Source organism: Bombus flavifrons, chromosome 16, assembly GCF_040668555.2.
Source record: "Bombus flavifrons isolate JBK064 chromosome 16, iyBomFlav1_principal, whole genome shotgun sequence".
NCBI classification, from domain to species: Eukaryota; Metazoa; Arthropoda; class Insecta; order Hymenoptera; family Apidae; genus Bombus; species Bombus flavifrons.
In genome coordinates this window covers 1,578,106-1,589,448 of record NC_138457.1, presented here as the reverse complement: position 1 = coordinate 1,589,448, position 11,343 = coordinate 1,578,106, and the positions used below count along the sequence as shown (strand labels likewise).

The following is an 11,343-nucleotide window of genomic DNA, read 5'->3' as shown; positions in this document are numbered from 1 at the left end:
GAGAGAAAAGAAAAAGAGGGAAGTAAAAAATGATATACAGCTGAGTAAAGGTTCAGAAGAAAAGCCTGAGGAAATTGTGAAAGGAAAATGTCTGTGATCAAATGTGATGATTAAGAAACGAGTGAGATATGAAGCATGTTATATAAAATATACTTTATACATTCTATTTTGGTTCAAGTATATAATATAAAAAGTGTATATGTAGTACAAAACGAGTGTAGAATATACGTACTAATGTTTAATCAGAGTTTCTGTAATTTTAATAGTTTTGTATTTTTTTATTTTTATATTTTCTATACTTCTGTATTTTGAATTTTTAAACGTTTTCTATAATTCTATATTCAAGCAATGGTATAAAAAAAAGGGATACGAATAGTGTGGAATGGCAACGCAGGTAACGGTACGTGAAATGTTACGCGTGCGCCAGATAACCAGGGGAGGTTGTATAGAAATCGACAGTTCGTTTAACAAAGAGAACATTTTTTAGGAATACGTTATGTTTATGTAAACTATATACCAAAGAATTCCAAAAAAGAAATAAATAAAATCGGGTAACCAATTAGTTACCCGAAGAAACAAAGGAAAACATTCGCTAAACGAAATGGCGCGATCAACCTGCGAATCCAAGATTGCAACGATTGGCGTTAACAGTTGGGATGCACGACACAAACAATTTCAAATCGGAGTTTGACCGCCAGCCGCGACAAGGCCACGGTGATTTTTACTCTTTTCTATACGCAGGCAGCGCGTTATAAATAGAGATCTCACTTCGCTGGTCCGATGTTTTTAATTATATTTTTAATACAGCGCTTATCGTATCGAGCAGCATCATGGCCATTTGTAAGCATTCATTGGTAAAGGCATGCGATACATCATTTAAATCCGTCATAATAAAAAGGAGGACGCATGATTACATACATTTCATAATAAAGATAATAAAAAAAAGACTCACCATACCAACGTAAGAGAAAATTTAGAATGATTTACCTTACAGGAGAATAGGTTTAGTTGAATAACACAAAATCCATGCATAAGGTTCTGGAGATCCAAAGACTTTAAGCACCCTAAGAAATTAAAGCAAGTTAGATAAATACAACAATTAAAATTGAAACATGATTATGTTCTAAGAGTATCGTATTGAATTATATATTTAATGCATACAACTAAGTTAAGATGTTACAATATTTTGTCATTATTTGTTTAAATTTCATCAAATGCTTTTAAATATGAAAAAATTTGATAAAAACAAGTAACTTACAGCGTTAAAATAAAAAATTGCATTACCTTTATAGCGTAATTTATCGATAGGTTATAAATGAATTTATAGCTATAATATTCAGAATTTCGCAAAATATTCTCAGGATATATCTTCTTTCACTTGCTAAAACTTTTTAATGGATTGTTACCTAACATACATGATTAAAGCACACTCTTCTGTTAATCATTGATCAATCAAATTCTGTTCTTAAAATCTTAACGAATTCCATAATCAATGTCTCACAATATATAGAAAAAAAATAATTTTAAAGCGATCTGCTCTATATAAAAAAAGAACATTCTCAAGTTTAACATTGCAATGTTGTAATATTATTGCATTTATAAAAGAAACGTTGACATGTTTAAACAAAATCAACCATCAGCGCGTCACATTTTTTTAGGATTATTAAAATATAATTTCACTTGATACAACCCTTGGCGGGTCGAAAGTTTTTAAAATTAATGAAAGTGTACATTATTGTACATTTAATAATAACAATAAGTGTACATATAAGTTATGACGAAAAGTAGAAGAGCAAACTAAGGTTCAATACTTCAATACTTGCTTATCATATATTAATGTTAATTACAAATAAAGATGAGTTTTAACATATATTAACCCACTGAACAACTGTCGTTTGTGTATATAACTATGTGCTATAAAATCTATGTATCAATATTAGTGATTTTCTGCCTGTTGCTTCATATCTAATACAATTTTATATCTATACTCACAATTTAATTTATGAAATGTAACAGTGACATATCAGCAATATGGATATAATTAACTCTTGCTGGAATACATTTGAAACAATCTTGGCAGTTCCATCTTCAGATTCCATAAGAATCTGTAAATACGTCGATAAATGGGTGCCACCCATTATTTATTCTGCAACATAAACAAATTGGTATTGTAATTTTATTGCAAAACTTTACAAGACCATGATATAAGAAGATCATATAAACATATATATACATATTTGCAAATATATACAATTTTCATATACTCCTGAAATCTAGTCCATACCGCTTTATGGCTTTCAGCATTGTTTGAACATATTTCATGCTAATATAATACTTACATCGGGATGCCCTTTCATTTTTTTATAGCTAAGAAATTTTATTGTTGTTATACAATATGATGAAACATGGTAAAAAGGTAGTACGATAATATGGCAAATTTGTAACTTTTAATTAAAAAAAGGAGGAGAAAGAAAATGTTTTACATTTAAAAATGAACCTTTGAAACCCATTATCTTGCATCAATAAGGATAGAAATGAAACAAATTTCGTATATCGCATCGCAAACTCAACTATGAAAATTGGAAAGTTAATCGTTATCGATCGTCATGTAGGCCCATACCAATAATCACAAATAGGTATTTTATTCCTTAATTTTCTTTGGTTCTGTACATATTCCTAGGTAGTCGTGTATTAATATTAGATAGAAAGGTACGAAACTTATCTACACAGTTAATAAAAATATGATTGAATTAAGAACATAAATTCCGTATTTTATAATACATACTATACGTTTATTTGTCTTATACGCACGTCTAGATCTACGATCTCTTCCATCTATCTTTGATACATATAGTTTGATATATTTAGTATACAGCAATAATTAGGTTAAATTGTGTAAAACATATCCGTTTCATATTAGAATAACTTAAGCAAAATCTTTAATTGTATAAACACATATAAAATATTTACCTTAAATAAATCAATGATCGATCAACAAGTGTTACATCTTTTGTATTTATACATTTTCTTCTATCAAAATTTAACAGATTAACTTTGTAACTTTTTGTTTAGCATTCATTACTAACTGATATATATCCACATTGTAGGCATCCTTCGATACGACACACATCCGACCACGTGCGAATCCACAGAACGACTGTGCGGTGCCTCGTGTCGGTTAACCGCTATTATTTCGAATTGCTTAAGAAGCACTGCTTCCTGATTGGCTACAATTCAGCAGTACAACATGGTACATGCGCACATCCTCCCGCGAATATATAAAAATATAAACGTATAATATTTGTACTTTAAGATTGATTAAATAGATGTGTAAGTACGATTTTAACAAGCCGTCTTAACAAGATCATTATGCACATATCGTACATTAAACATGATACATGCAAAGTATGTATAACATTCAAGATACATGTATGTATGCACAGTGAAAACCAAGTGTTCGTACAGTTGGAATGTAGAAATAAAAAGAACAATATTTTCTACATTATTCAAATATATGTAATTATATACCATAAGAGACATTTATATAAATAATGCAATTCTATAATAAACATTGACATTATTTATAATATTACAATGCATGAATTTAATAATATATAAAATATTGATCATTTTATTTCCACATTCCTTTTTCTTTTATTTTTTTTTTTTTTTTTAATTTGTGCTTTAGAATTCGTCCATCTGGACACTTGGTAAATTTTTATAACACTTTATTACTATATAACTCGTGCATGGCTACCCCTAGCGAGATACCATCTTACAGCTTGCCTATTATATTTCTTTGACGAGGTCGCTGGGATATTTTCTTCATAGCCTTCTTTTGATATGGGTTTTGTATATAATATTCGTATATAATATTGCTAGTAAAATTTCATTGACAAGCCTGTGCATCTGTTCTGTGGTGGAGTGTTTGTTTCTGAATCCAAATTGGTGATCTGACATTAATTTTTATTCATACAGGTATGGTATAGTGCTTGTCAGTTGAGGTATTTTGCACGTCTATGTCTGTACGACAATTGGAGGTACTGTTGTTAATATTATGTGGAGTGAATGTTTTACAAAGGTGGTTGGAAAATACTTCAGCTTGTTCTTCGTTGCTTCTGATCCATGTGTTGTCTGTTTTTCTGATTGCTGAGATTAGCTTTACTGGCTTCTTTATTTTGTTCGTGGCTTTCGATAGGAAATAGTTGGCATTTTCGTGTGCAGAGAGTTAATCTATGAATTTTGAGAATTCGTTATTATGATGATCTTTTATTTTACTTTTTATTTCCTTTCCATGTTTTTTGTTTTCACGTATTCCAAGTTTTTGCCATTTTGCTTTAGCTTTTCTTTTTTCTCTGTTTTCGTCAAAGATGTCTGGTGGAATTATTTTTGTTTGCCTGTTGTTTGGTTCATAATTAGTAGTTGCCCATACTGCTTCTTGTATAATTTCTGTCAATGTTGTTACTGCCTGTTCGATGTGTTCGGGCGTTTTTAGTGGAATATTGCAGTTGATTCTGCTCTCGATTAGTTCTTTAAATGTTTGCCATTTGGTGCTTTTATTGCAAAGCGACTCTGATTTGCGATAAAGTATTGGTTTGCTTGTGTATTTTATTATTATCGGTGTACGATCGTAGCTAAGCTCAAGACTGGGTGTTATTTTTAATTTGTTCGCGCTTAGTCCTTTTATAACTGCAAAATCAGGCAAGTCAGGAATTTTGAAATGGAATTGAAATTACTAGTTCTAATATATTTCTCTAGTGTTTTACCTCGAGGTGTGTTAATTCTTCAGCCACATAGCGTGTGCTTTGCATTGAAGTCTCCCGCTGCGATGTATTTGTCACCTAAGGATTGAAAATACCGTTCCCATTTTTATAATGCCATTTTGTGTCGCGGTGGTGCATATACTGCTGACATCTGAAAGTAATTGCTGTTTGTTTGTATTGTAACGGTGGTTGCTTGCTCGTGTTCCTGACTAATTTGACTATGTATAGTGTTTGATATCGTTTCTTATTATCACCGTGGCCCCTCCATGTGCTTTTCCTGGAGGGTATTTGGTATCATAAATGGTGTAATATGGTATTTTCATGTAGCTTTTTGGTGTGAAATGTGTTTACATTCCAAGTGTATGAATATTTTTGTCCTGCATGGCATGTAGAATGTGGAGATATATGTAAAATGTACAAATTGTATAGCATATTTTTTGTTCTAGTTTGACTACTGATAATAGGAGCGAAAATCGCATTTAAGGCAATATACGATTGAGCCAGTATAAAAATGTGTTGCACTCTTAAAGACACCAATGGTAATGATATAAAACATTTAACTAATTGTAAGTACAGCATAGACGTGACATTATATGGGACTTCTGTCTCGCGTTCTGAAGTATCGACCTTGAAAAAAATATATTTTTCATACCCTCTACAATTTATAACGTCGAAGCGCGAAAATTATAATTATAAGTCCGTTTGAACCACAGGTTTGATCGCGCTCCGTTTATTCAAATAAAACTTTAATTAATACTCGAGTAAGTAAACTTCTTGTCATTGAACTCATTTATCTGAACGTGAAATCTAGTATATGAACGAGAAATCGCAAATATGTAGTAAAGACATAAGTCAAATAAACGGTATTCTACCGTATATTAAATATAAATTACAGATGTTATTGAATAAAACAACATAAGTAATTAAATTAATAATCAAACTAAATTACTATTTTAATGTAATCTTATATTAGAAAATAATATAGAGTTGTGTGTGTGAAAAAATATTAGATTTATAATTGTTAAACAACGGTATATGCTTAGCATGAAGCTAAGAAAATTTCTAACTCGCTCTAGAATATTATGATGGGTCGTAAAAATCACAAATCTAGCAGAAAGATTTCCGGGAAATCTGGAACGATAATAGATTGAAACATTATATAGATTCTTTTCCTTTTGGAATGGGTGCTCATTCTTGACCACTGGTCAATTTCATGTTTGACTATAATAATACAATTGTTTTTGTCATAAACCGACATTTGATATATATTAGCACAGTTTTAAGTAAAAAAAACTAGTACTTCAGAAGTAAATTTAAATTCGTAAAAAATTCCTTAAAAAATATCGAAATTATAGAAACGATTATTGTAATGAATTGAGGTGGATATTCAACGTGTTGGCATGTTTAATAAAGAGACGAGTGATAAAATCGTAATAGTTAATTATATTAATATCAATGTAAGTACAAGTACAGAGATAGTGTATGCCGGTCGTAATCGTCGCCCGCTCAATGCTACTATTCAACTCTCTAACTGTTTTTAGCAGCACTCGACAACAAAACTTTCCAACGGTTTCGTCGATACAAATATATCATCGAAGCGTAAGTGCCGACAGGCCTAATGAGCCATCGATATCCCTGCGGTTCTTCTGCCGAATGTTTGGAAGAAGGCGTACGTGCCAAACGGTCGCGAACGCCTAACGAACGCTTGCGTAGTGGGGATATTGAGGGGTGACAAAAAGAAACGAGTCGGATCAAGAAAACAGTGGAGTTGTAATCGAGAAGTGAGAGTCGTCAATTGGAATCGAGAGTTGTACGTGTCGCGTAAAATAACAAAAAAAAAAAAAAAAAATAAAAAAGATATTTGAGGTGAAAAATAAAAAAAGAAACTTTATTTTTCTAACAACAATCCACTTTACAATCCACTTCCGAACTCTAGACGTGACTTTCCAAGACCGAAGCTCTTACGATTTGACTTTCGATCGGATCCGATTACTTCCTTTGGTCATCCCTCAACATCCCCACCGTCCATGCATTTGCTAGGCGTTCGCGACCGTTGCCACGTGCTCTTCCTTCTAGAACCTTCGTCGGAAGGACCGTTGGGATGTTGATGGTTCATTAGGCACTTCAGCGATATACATTGTCGCCGAGTGCCGCCACATCTTTATCTCCATCGTCAGTCCATCGAATTTGAAGTATGTCGGTCGTGACATGAGAGTCGTCAGTTGGAATCGAGAGTTGTACGTAAAGAGTCGAAAGCGAGAATTGTTAATAAATATACTGTTAAACACCATCGAATATTTCTTTAGCAATCTACACACCCTACACCAATTCACCTCATATTCAACTATTCGACTATATGACTCTCCTAGGGAGCACGTTCGTCTATTTGTATCGACAGGTGTTATTATAAAAAGTTCAAATGTAACTCCGGTTGGAGATTATAAATAACGGCAATAATATTTTGTCCGGAGTTCGTTTACCTTTACGCTTAGCAAACCAAAACAACGTTGGTATTCCAAAGCACAATAATATGAGTCTCTGCCGATTCAAATCTTCCGTTGACTCATGTGCCATTACGGAATTATTTTAATGAATTGGAGGCATCAGTTTACAACAGCAATTAAAAAATTATTAAATTTTATTGTATGATAATGAAAAAATCACTTTTCATCGTCAAACTGGACCGTTGTTACTTGTACACGAGGAACATCCTACTCGCGCGTAAACTCATTTTTTCTTGAATCACCGCACCATAAAAATCGGAAAAGAACTTTCACTTAGTTATTGGTAATTTAATTATTAATTTATAACAATTAATGTAATAATATATTACGTTATAATATAATAATGTAATATGATAATGCAGGCCCATGGATGAGTGAAGTTAGAACTCAGCTTGAATGCCGAGATTTATGTGTAATGTTAAGTGATATTTGAGCGGGTCTTGTTCGTAGTCACCTCGTCATTTTGAAAATTGGCATAATTTTTCTAAAATAAATCTTTACATTGTTTTCGCAGGGACATCGTAAGGTACGTGTACTTCGCGTTACATTACATACGCGTTAGCCGGGTAAAAGTAGCCGTACTTGCAGCTAATCGTAGGTGCGAGAAGGATAAAGTGATTCAAAGGCATTAACCTTATTCACACACAGTTGAAGATTTTTAGTCGATGGGCAAAACCAGATGGGTTACAGTATGACTAAGTCTGTGTTCTAAAGCCTAGACCAAGGTAATGCAAAAACTGGCTATGTTCGAGTACACCGCCAAGCAACAAAAATGCGTGTGCTCGGCAAAAACAGAATAAGCCGATGAGTAATCGATCAATGAAATAAACTCGATCATTACTAGCTACAATATAAAGGAAATTTACCACACTGATTTCTTTATTAACTGAAAAATATATTTTCGAATTCCTGTTCAAGTTATCATACAAATTATTATTGTTATTTATATAATTTTGAATTACATATCAATAAACCATAATACAATGTTAAAAATACATAATTATATATTTACAGAATGGCTCGTGGAAGTCTTACAAACTGTATTAACACATGTATAATTGATAATTTTTTGAAAAAATGAACCCCTGGAAGAGAACTATTGGACTACTAGAACAGACAAATTAAGTAAGCTATTAAGTTATTGCGCATGAAATGACCGATATTTTGCAAAGAATAATATTGTTTCATGATGGACAACATGTATTGCGTTTGTTACATCATATTTCAATTAATTCTGCTATGGATGAACGTATCCTCCTCTGAAGGGATCCTTTTCAGATACGGCTTTTGGGTATGTTTCAAGGAGACATCTCGTAATTATTATGTAATTATTTTTTTTGTTTTTATACGCTTTAATGCTTATTTTGGACAACTTCTATGATTCACGTTATTCTACCCACCCGAAACAAAATCTCCGAAAAAATCTTAATATGTACGATAATAATGCTTAAAATTAACGACGTAACTTAAAACTACGATTGAAAAGGTTTAAATCTGAGACCTAAAATTAATACTTAAGGGGGTATTCTAGTCTAGAAATTTGAAAAAATCGAACATTTTTTTTCATATTTCCAAAGTTTAGACATTCAAGAATATGCCCTCAAAAGGATTTTTCAAAATTTCAATTATTTTATGAGTTATAGCCATTTTTGTGACGCGGCATCTGCTCCGGTCCGACCGGGACAAATGAGCAATAGACGGTAGACGCTGCTCGAGTTCCTACGTATGAAAACCCTCATAAAATCTTTACTGTATTTTATCCCTTTTTTAAGGTATTTTTATTTTTATTTTAACGTATTTTGTCGGGATCTTTTCGTCTTAGTATTTATTTCAAATTAGTTTTGAGCCAGCCTTCAAGCAACGTGTACGTACTAACTCTGATAACGTTTTATAAATATTTAAAGTAAAAATTGTTCTATATATTAAGATTTTAAAATAAAATGGATAAAAAACATTCAAAATTCAGCTCTAAACGGGCATGCAGACCGAAGAAGAGAAGATTTTCCGGCAATCAATTTACCGTAGAAGAAGAAATCAGTTTCACTAGTGCATCTGCAGTAAAATTGACAAGTTCGCAAGATGAAAAAGTTTTAATTAATAACAATTACGGCTATTGTATTTTAGAATTTTTCTCTGTCTTTACCACACTTTCATCGTTAATTCTGTGTTCTACATGTAAGAAAGATATTAAATTTTCTCGTACAGCTGCTCGTGGGTTAGGGTTTAAAATTGCTATACAATGCGGGTTAGAGGAAGTACGGTATATTCAATCATCGCCTTTTATCAATAAAGCATTTCAAGTGAATCGTAGACTTGTAGTAGCTATGAGATTGTTAGGAGTTGGAAGAGAAGGTATCAACATATTTTATGTATGATGGACAGTATGATGGACATTTGCCAAGGCTTGATCATTGGCACATATTACTCCGAGCTTCAGAGGCATCAAAGGAAGCCAGGACTGCTCGTCTCCATGAAAGAACTTCGGAGAATAGGCATTTAGAAGTAGAGGAAGGTTTCTTGTATGCAGCAGGAATCGCCGATTAAAAATATATAAGTATGCTGTACCATTCTATGAGTAAAATTGCCAGAAACTTGTCTCAAAACTTTAAACGCATTTTTCTCGAAACTACTTTTTTCGAGTTGGCGTGCACGATATCTGAAGTTCTAACGAACCAATTTATTTGAAATTTGGTATCAATGTTCTTTATACATTCCTCTATCGCCTGAACCACGTTCAGATCAAAATTTTTAATTTTACTATTTTTTAAACATTCGGAATTGTTAAAAAAACATGCGAAACAAGAAACTTTCCTTCAAACGGCCGTCATTTTGTGAAAAAATGTTGTTTTGACATTTCAAGGTTCATGCTATAGCGGCATCTATACTAATTAAGAATCATGCACGCCAGGACACCCTTCCTTTGGCACCACCCACTTTGCCAGCTCATAACATTGTGAATTTTGAGTTTTTTTGTTCGGTGAATTTTTTGCGTAATCTTAAAATATCAATGAACAAATGCTAAAAAAAAGATAGCAAAAATACTTTTTGTTTCGTTTGTGCAGGGCTTCAAAAATCGTCCGAAATTCATGCCTCTAGACTAGAATACCCCCGTGAAACGTAGACTTAAAATTAAAGGTTAGACTAAGATTTAAAATTAAGACTTAAAACACAGAATAAGTACCCCCGCCGAACTTCGCCGTCCAACAATGTGGCTTAAAAAGTAACTTAATCAAGATCTTGGAACTAAAATCTCCTTAAATTAAAATACATTATATCGCAGCCATACTGGCAGCTTTTCGAACTTTAACTTTCAGCGAAATATACAAACTGAAACTATAAACACTTCTGATCACTTCTGAACACGAACTGATCGATCCTCTATTTCGGTTAGGATAATAGAGGTGGTTGAATTGATTATAACACTGAGAATAACAGGTTACAATGTACACTTTATTCCAAAAATTTGTAGACATAGACAGTTATGCTCGCTGCGTATCGATATAAGTTAAATAGATGACTGATCTAAAGATGGAAAACTAGTCAAGAGATGTGACTGATCTAAGGATGACAACTAGCGAAGAGATGTAGACTGATCTGAGGACGATGAACCAGTGAAGTTCGGTGACGATGCTATTGTCACACACTCAAGAAGGCCACCGGCTCAGAAACAGTAATCAAGTAGACGAAACATCCTGCATGCCACAGCTATTGAAATAATAACAAAACAGTAACTGGATAGCCGCCTCTGATATACATACATCCGACGATAACCCCTCCAAAGGAACTAAAACCTCAATATAAAAACCCTCCTAAATTAGCGCTCAATACCTTATTTTGTTGTAACACTTTGAACCGTCACTCTGTTGGATTTATATAATAAAATTTCCATCATCTTATACGAAGTTCAATTTCTTCACCTTATTCGTGAAACGTTCGAACTGCGACGCGAGGAGATCACCGGCGATCTATCGGTTTCGTGATTTCTCGTGTCTCCGACGTGACACTGTCGCAGAGGAAAATTCCTACTGGGTGTTGGTCGCCCCACCACCAGTCGCTTACTGGTGGAAATGACCGTT

The 11,343-nt window shown here is 33.0% G+C and overlaps 1 long non-coding RNA gene across 1 annotated transcript; it reads right to left on the bottom strand.

The window, feature by feature from the left end:
* Window positions 1-940: 940 nt before the first annotated feature.
* On the bottom strand, window positions 941-3,264 carry LOC138187986 (uncharacterized). Its single transcript, XR_011175310.1, has 3 exons — window positions 2,971-3,264; window positions 1,993-2,146; window positions 941-1,064 (listed from the first exon to the last, which is right to left on the bottom strand). It is a non-coding gene; the product is annotated as an uncharacterized LOC138187986 (long non-coding RNA).
* Window positions 3,265-11,343: the final 8,079 nt, after the last annotated feature.